This window comes from Pteropus alecto, unplaced genomic scaffold (genome assembly GCF_000325575.1).
Source record: "Pteropus alecto unplaced genomic scaffold, ASM32557v1 scaffold185, whole genome shotgun sequence".
Taxonomy (NCBI): Eukaryota; Metazoa; Chordata; class Mammalia; order Chiroptera; family Pteropodidae; genus Pteropus; species Pteropus alecto.
The window spans coordinates 2,933,553-2,942,428 of NW_006438088.1; the positions used below are offsets into that span (position 1 = coordinate 2,933,553).

The 8,876-nt window shown below is 39.0% G+C and overlaps 1 protein-coding gene across 7 annotated transcripts in view; it reads left to right on the forward strand.

The window, feature by feature from the left end:
- Positions 1 to 3,102: 3,102 nt before the first annotated feature.
- The window catches only part of SHPRH (SNF2 histone linker PHD RING helicase), a 75,210-nt gene continuing 69,436 nt past the window's right edge, over positions 3,103 to 8,876 (forward strand). For 2 of the 7 annotated variants that reach the window (XM_025049271.1, XM_025049272.1), the window contains exons 1-2: positions 3,192 to 3,350; positions 6,708 to 6,868. The gene's annotated coding sequence lies outside the window, so the exon portion shown is untranslated. The other 5 variants (XR_003047351.1, XM_006915344.3, XM_015592130.2 and 2 more) reach the window with 3 other exon arrangements.

The window sequence follows — 8,876 nt, forward strand, 5'->3', positions numbered from 1 at the left end:
AATTAGTTGTAAAACAATATGCCATTAGAAAAGCAACATTTGGGAATGGAGGGTGGGTAAGGACGGGGACCAATGATATAGATTATATTACCATCATTGATAAATGCTGAATATAATCTCACATTTTTCCTTACCCAACAGACTCAGCTTCAACCTCATCCTTCCTTTTACCTAATTTGCGAGTTTTTTTAACACCCAAAACAAACACTTAGAAAGAAATGGTGAACTCCTTTCTCCTTATGTCATAAATTCATGTTCGATGCAGCATTTTGGGTACGGATTACGAATTTTGCTTTGCAAATTACAAGATGCAGAAGAGACACAGACTGAGTTTTCAGTTTGCAGGTTAAGCTTGCAGCAGGAAAGGTAGAACAATCTTTAGACTTTGAAATAAATCTCACCTGAAAATCACCAAGGAAAAATTAAATTAAAAGGTAACAATTAAACCAATCCATGGCTAGCCTGAGGAAAAGACGTAACATTCTAAACCTGAAGATTTGTTTTCGGGTCACACACCTCCTGCTCCCCAGCGTATTCTGTTCATGCCACAGTGAAGTATGCTCAATCCCTCTGATATTATTTCTTGTTTGGCCTGAAACCATTCCCTTAAGCACAGCTGATCACCCTGCCAGCACCAATTTTCCAAGACCATGTTTCTTCCTCTCACTCTCTGTTAGTACTACACACATTTTAACAATGCCATTCCGGAATAGTCACTTTGACCATCACACTTTCGATTTGTCAGGAGGAGGGAAAGCAGTCCCCACATAGGTTGGTAGTGGAGGAAACGACAACAAAGATTCATCTTTGGAAAACCTCATACTGAGTGGCCATCGACTTCACTTCCAGAGAGCACGCAAACATAAATAGAATATAGAATAAAGTTCTCAAGCAATTTTATTAATGATCTTTCTATTAAGGAGAAAACAGTGCTGGGCCTGAATGATCTTTATTGTTGATATACACAGCCCTGGGTCATCAAATAATTACACACTTCTTGCCTTCATTTTCCCCATGCCAACCTGGGAAGTTTGGTGACAGATTGTTTATTTTTACTTGATAGACAATATGACTTAGTAATAAGAAGCAACAGCCTAGACAGAGGAATTCTAGGTCTTCTTGTTTCCTTTGAGCTAAACTGTGGCAAATCACCAAATTTCTCTGTCTCAGATTCCTCTACTACAAAATGAAAATTGTAAATGTCCACTATTGTCATTCTAAGAATGAAGGAAAAGTGAACACGAAAAGGCTTTGCAAAATATAAAATTCTACTCATAAATCATGTTATACTGTTCCTGACCTCAAAGGGATTTAAATTTGTATTAACTCATCTACTCCCTCTCAACCTCTCCTCCTCCTTCTGAACAACTTATAATATTCATTTCTAAAATAGATGACCTGAGTTAGGGCTATGGCTAGAATAAAGCTAAGTCCCCAAAAGGAAGTGGATCTATAGCTTTGGCCCAGTGAGATCACACAAGGAAGCAAGTGGTCTGACTGCTATCACATTTATAGTTTCAAGAAGCAGTTGAACTCTGTGAACACTGAGTAGTTCATTGATTAGTTTATGTCCAATCAATTAGTTCCCACTTGTGGAATATTTTTAGATCATTAGTATCTAATAGGTAGACGAACTCAGTTTTGTCAGGTGTGAACAGGTATTTCATAGATGGGAGCTTCTAGAGAGCTAAGGTGCAAAAATGAACTGTGTTTTCTGAAGTTAGGTCTGGTGATTCTAATATTGGAAAATACTACTCCATAGAGAAATTTTTCAAAGACTATACCAGGCACTTTGCAAATAGAGGATTTAACATACCACTGGGAAATTCAAGAGAAAGAATTTTTTTTAATTGTAACCACTGAAAGATAGTGTACAGAATTCCATCTCTGTAGTTGAAATTACATCTCCAAATGCTTACAACTGGACCTGTAGTTTAATATTTTGTGGAGAATAACAATAACAATTATATCTATAGATTAATTACCCCAATCAAGGTGAACACAGATGAAATGATACTATATATTTTAAAAATATTTCTGCTGGACACCAGCTGACTCGGTCAAATTGTGAGCTTAATTCTCTGGTCTAATGGAGAGAAGTGACATAAAACTATCAAAAATAACCTTTTACAGCACATTATATATTTAAATACTGTTTCAATTACACTTCCAAAATAAACGTTTCATTATGTCTTGTACTTAGTAAAATAATCAGTTAGTACTCCAAAGCAGGACTCTGCTTGCCCACTGCTCCAGCATTAGCATTTTTTCAATTTGCATCGTGTGAAGTCTTGGATAAGGTAGTTGTTTTCCATCTAATTTTACAGGGTTTAGTTTATGTAAATGTCTTTTTTTAGACTATCTTAGAGGTCTATGATGAAGTTCTGTACAAAGTAGGGTATGGCCCACTCTGGACTGTCTCTGAAACTACAACGGATGTTCTCTTAGGCAAGAACTTACTTTTGTGCTTCTGTGATCACACATACTGAGACGTCCTCTCCACAGCATAATGCTGAGTCCTTAGGAGGTACTGATTAATCATTGAGTGTCCGCTGTTTTCCTGGGGATTATTTTACAGGCTGTTGGCCCTGAAGCCTCTCAAAGTTATGACAAAGTTAACTAAGCGTCAGCCCACCTCCATGAGAAGGAGTCTGTCTACCTCTCAGTGAAGAGAAGGAAAAAAGACAAGATATTCGAAGGCCACCTTCAGCACAATACATGTAGTTTTTCCCTTAATTTAAAATATTTACTCACATTTCCCTGGAAAGTCTTTTTAAAATAACTTTTTCAGGAAGATAAAACTTCATCCGTACCTAATTAGTGGCTGCTTTCTAGAAGCAATAAAAACTATGCATTTGCATAATTCTCTTCTGCCTTGTTTTTAAAGCCACAAGTGACAGCCAACTCTCGCTCCTAGGAGAACCCCGCCCCTTCAGCAGGGAGCACCGCCCATGTTTATATCAGTGGAGCCCGCCTCCTCCTTGGAGGGTCCAGCCAATCCTGTATTTGCTAATGTTGTTGACAGAGCTATCGCGAGACTCCAACCGTATCCTTTTATAGGCTTTAACCGTGTGGGCTTGCGCAGAAGAGGCCCTTGAGGCCACTGCCGGAAAAAGGGGGCGGAGCGACCCGACGTGCGCGTTCACCTTGACCCCACGCTCCAGCGCGCGCCCGGCAGCTAGGAGGTGAGGTTTCTGGGCCCCCCGGGAACCCCAACACAAACCAGCTTAAAGCGCGCGAGCCCACGTCAGGCGGGTGTTCCGTAGGTGGCGACTGCGTGCCCGGGATCTGCGCGGGTATTAGAGGGCTTTGGTGCAGAGAGGATCAAGAGGCTTGGAGAGCCAGCTTAGGTAGGCGCTCGGGTGATGAAGGATCAGGGGTCAGAGGTCGGGTATGGAAGACGTCTCTAGATGGAGATGGAGGTCCCGAGGAGGGAGGACTCGGTTGTTTTGGAGCCCGGGAAGCTAAAGGGCTGAGAGAGAGACGCAGCGCGGGACTCCCCGATTCTTCCCCATCCCAGACGTGCGGGCCTCTGGACCGCCACGTCTCCTCCGGAAGGTGGTGGGGTCGTGGGAAAGGAGGCTGTGGTCTCTGGGGGCTAGGGCCTGCGATGTTTTGTTAGAGCGTCTGAGGAGCTATTGTCGTTCTCCTCGGCCTCGCGGTAGCTTGTTTGCCTGGCCTGCTGGGAGCGATCAGGCGCTGACAGCCATGCTCTGACTCCTCGAACCGCTTTTGGGTCTTTCGGAAGAAAACAGTGGGTATCTCCATTCGCCGCAGTTATGCCACTGAAGGCTGAAACTGGGCAGCTTCCTAGCTTCTTGGTGCGCAAAGTTGTAATGCAGTAAAAGGAGAGGGTGAGGCTTCTAAGTTAGTTCGAAAGTTCTCAGTTACCTTTGGAGTCAGATTAATTACATTCGCATTAAAAACCACCCTTGCACGCTGTACATTTTGACTCCATGGTAGTTGCTAGGTTTATGAACGAAGATGTGTTATCCGATGATGGATCGTCAGTCAGATATGCAGTATTATTAAATGATGACTATTAAGCTTGTGCCTTTTTTCTAAGTGACTTGACATTAGGCACTTCCTTTGTCCTTCCGTTGCCTCCCAGAGCTTTGCAAGACCAGTTAGCCACTAAGTTGGCAATTGAGAACAAAATAGTTTACTTATGAAAGATACTGTTATACCTATCTATAGTATACAGTATATAGACAAATAGATATCCTCTTTTTGCTCAGCCTAAATGAAATGTACTAATATGGTTATTAAAATCTTTTATAAAGAGTTCAGGCTAGAAAAATTTGGAGGAAACAATCTGCTGGTGAAAAAGCTTCTTATGAGGGCCTTATTCAAGTTTATGTGACTAACACGTATTTTAGGATTCAACAGATGAAAATACATTCATCCTGCTGGAGTTATCACAACAAAAAGATTGTGCTAATGATTGATCATTAAGAGCTTTTCAGTCATCAGTAATGATTGGACTTTGTTTATATAGGACTCACGTTAGACTTATACATGCGGCAAATGTATACTCCTGTTGCCCTTAATAACCTAAACCCAGGTCTACCATGGATTTGTTGTAATTCAGAATTTGGGTCTTTTAATAAGGAGATTATAGTTTGGTGGGGGAAAAAAATCTGAATTTAAGTTTAGTTGATAATCATTGGTTGTATTGTCTTATTAACTTAACATTTTGTGTTTATTTTTCTAGCAGTCTATCTTTGTTTTCTGTTAAAGATACAAGTCTGTCAGTTTTGTCTGTCTCATTGTGGGTCAGAAATAATAAAAAAGTTTCTCATTACCTATAGTCTTCTAGAATGTGGTTAAGAGACTGTCCAAAAAGAAATGTGAATAAAGTACTATTAGGTCTTTAAAAAAAAGGGGAAGATACTTTGTTTCACCTTATTCTGCATATCATTTCCATCCTGGCACTGACTTGGCATTGGAGATACAGTGCTGAATAGGGTACTATTCCTGCCCAGCTTTCAGGTATTTCATGTCAAACAATTAACACTGTAGCAGCTGGGATCAAGGAGGAGAGGCCCTTAACTCCCTCATCATGGAGGGTTTTGGGGGGAAGATCAGGACAGTGACAGAAAACTGTGACAGAGCATTTCAAGCAAAATTTACATTTAAACATAGGACAATAAAAGTGTGGTCTATATAGAAAACTGCATGTAATCACATTTTACACAGACACTGATATTTAAGGGGGAAGAAGAAGAAGTAGACCATCAAAGGTGGGATTCATGTGGTATGAAGAAAATCAGGAGAAAGATTTGGAATACGATTAGAGATATACCAGTACTTGTTATACCAGTAGCTACTAGTTAACATTATGGTTATAAGATACGTTGATCAAATAATATCCTTTTCTGGTTCAAGAAATTATCCCTAGATAAAGATCCCTTCGAGAAAGAGTCAACCAAAATGAGATTTTTTTTTTTTAATCGTGAATGTATGCTTAGTTCTGGTTTAATAGGCTGGGATAGTGCCTGGGCGTCAGGACATTTAAAAGTTCCCATGGGAGATTCTAATTTGCAGTCAAGTTTGAGACACACTGATCTATGGTCTGCCATCCTGCCACATAAAGTTTGATTATTGTAAAATATAGTTTATAGTATTCTCAGGATGATGATAATTGTAATTGACACTGATTAGTGTACTAAATTTTTGTTACTATGGTATTATACTTAATTTGGAAGCATAATACTTGTATCATCCCCATTTTAGAAGTGAGAAAACTGATACAGAGAGGTTAGATAACTATTCTCATGTCACACAGTTAGCAAATGCCAAGCTAGAATTAGAATCTTCTCTTCTATAAGCCAGTTGCTTTTTGGTTTTTTAGAGTTAATGATTCCATAATTATCATGTTATTAATATTATGGTTGGTGTGATTGTGTAACTGGCCTAATTCCCTCCCCACCCCCTACCTCACATTCACACTCTTTGCCATGAGCTGTTCCCCCCAGTAAAGAAGTGTAGTATATTTTCCCACCTTTTGACTTTGGGGTTATCCATGAGACTTATTTTGGCCCATGGAAACTTTATGGTTTTGCCATGACCAAGCTCTTTGAAAAGTACATGTGTGATTGGTTTTGCACTCTTACACCTCAGCCATCGGATATAAGGACATAGAGGGTTGCTCTGCTGGTCCCAGGACAGGAATGACGTCTGCATTAGGCAGAGCCAACGTGCTCCTCCAGGAACCAACCCAGATCAGTCAGCCCTCAGCTAACCTGCAGAACTGTGAGAATAAATTATTGCTGTCTCAAGATACTGAACTTTGGAGTGGTGTGTTACACAGCGTATCTGTGGCTGTAGTTAACTCATAAGCCAATATAGCCTGACTTCTCAAAGTTCTAGCAGAATGACCAAATTCCAGTATCCTAGCATGTGCTCTGTGGAGAACTGGAAAGATAAACCTTAGATTATTAGGGGCTTCCCAAATTACTCTTCCAAGATGCTTGGAAAGTAGTTAACTATAGTCAGAGATCGATAATAGTCTACCACCTGCACATTCACGTACCAGGCACTAGCTAGGGAATGGAATTATCATGATTGACGAAAACCAGCATTATTTGATAGACTTTACCATAGCCATTAGTCTATTGCTGTTGATATAGCTGTTGATCACTTAAAGTGTGGCTAGTGAGACTGAGGAGCTGAGTTTATAATATTATTTAATCTTATTTAAATAGCCACATGCAGCTAGTGGCAACCTTATGAGGCTGCACAGACAGAAATGACTTCCTTGGGGCTGCCAGGGAAACCGCCTTCTTTTTAAGTCACAAGTCCACATGTTCCTAAATAAAGGAAAAGTTCTGTCAGCAAGAGCAAGGAAGGAGGTATTCTTAGGTGGGTAAGTAACATTACCTCCGTTTTTTTTCCTAGTTGTTGTTCTACTCAGATTTTCTATTTCTTGGGCCAGTTTTATTTATTTATATTTTATAAGTAAATTACTTATTTTATCTAGATTTTTCAAGTTTATTAGAATAAAGCTGTTCTTAATATTCTCTTATAATTTTTAAATCCCTCCTACATCTACTTTTTGTTTTTATTTTTTAAATCAGCTTTATTAAGGAATAATTTACATATAATAAAATTTTAAGTGTACATTTTTGTCAAGTTTGATATATACAATAATGTAATCAGCAATAGACCGTTTCTTTCACTCCTGCTCCTTTGCTGTCAATCACCTCTTCTCACTTCCTGGCCCCAGGTAACCAATAATCTACTTTCTGTCAATAGTTTTTTGCCTTTCTAGAATTTCGTGTAAATAGAATCATACAATATATTGTCTTTCACATTTGGCTTCTTTCAGTTAGCATAATGCTTTAAAAATTCATCCATGTTGTTGTATGTTGAATCAGTAGTTTATAACGGAGTAGTATTCCATTTGTTTATTCATTTACCAGGTGATGGACATTTAGATTGTTTCCAGTTTTTGGCTTTCATTAATAAGACTGCTGTTAACATTCAAGTTCAAGTCTTTTTTTGTGAATCTATAATTTTATTTGTTTTCGGTAAATACCAAGAAGTGGGATACCTAGGCTGTGCAGGAATTGTGTATTTAATTTCATAAGAAGTTGACAAACTCTTCCAATTGGAATGTTTGAGACTTCAGTTTTTGGTTCCCTTACATCTTTTAAATTTTAAACATTCTTGTGGATATGTAATTTCTCATAGTAGTTTGTGGGTTGAATTTGCATTGCCTTAATGACCCATGATATTGAAGATATTTTCATATGCTTACATGCTACTTGTAGATCATCTTTGGTGAAGTGTCAAAATTTGTGTCTATTTCTTTAATAAGATTTTTGTCATACTATTGATTTGCAAGAGTTCTTTACATATTCCACCTACAAATCCTTCCTCAGAAAATACTATGTTATCGCCCTGAGGGTGTGATGTTAGTTGTTTGTATTATAAAGGCCTGTTTAGATTGCTTCATCTGTTTCCTTGGGTGAAAGCTTGTCTTTTTATTTTCCTGTTGGAAATCCTGTAATGTTTGTTGATTGTAAGCTCATCTTCACAGTTCAGACTCCCTGCTTCACCTTTCATTATTTCTGCTTATACAGTTTGCTTAAGGGGAAGGTCAGAAGCAGCTTCTGGGACTTGTTTTATATTGTGTTCAGTGATCATGGGGGAAACCTCTATATGCAGAGTCCATGGTCATGTGCTTTTTCTTCTGTATTGAGTAACAAAGGGTGTCTTTCCAGTTTAGACACTTTTCTCAAAAAATAGATATCCTCACCACAGCCATCTTGCCTTTGTGAACAAGAGGGCAGGTCAGGGCCTCCAAGGCTCCACTTCGTTGCTTCATTGTTATCTGTGTTTGTAGCCCTGGACCCACTTTGGATTCTACTACCAGCTCTGCCACCATTGAGCATGCAGACCCTCTTGATGATGTTCCTGTCATTTGTGCTAATACATTCACACCATTACTTAGCTTTTCAGTCTGATTCCCTCTGTATTCTGTAGGAATTCCTCAAAATTTCTTGTCAACTGAGATTTCCCCTATTGTTTTGCTGTCGTTGTTTTGAACAGGGCTGCGTATTTCGGAATTGTTCTTTTAAAAAACATTTCTCATTCTTTTCTAGATTTGGAACAGAGTAGTTAGAGATGGGGAGCTAGTGGGCGTAGAGGGGTGTAGGCTGCTCTTCGTGCTGTTTGAAGAAACCAAAACATAGTTTATTGTCTGTACTGAATTAGAGACCATGATTTGATTTATAATTCTTCTGTATCCTCTCCTAAAATACAGCACAGTGTTGAGTACATAGTGGGAACTTGGCAGTAGTATCTGATTGGATTTCTTTTAAGTGGAATTATTGGGACTATTTCTTGAAGCCAATTTTTAATTATTTATA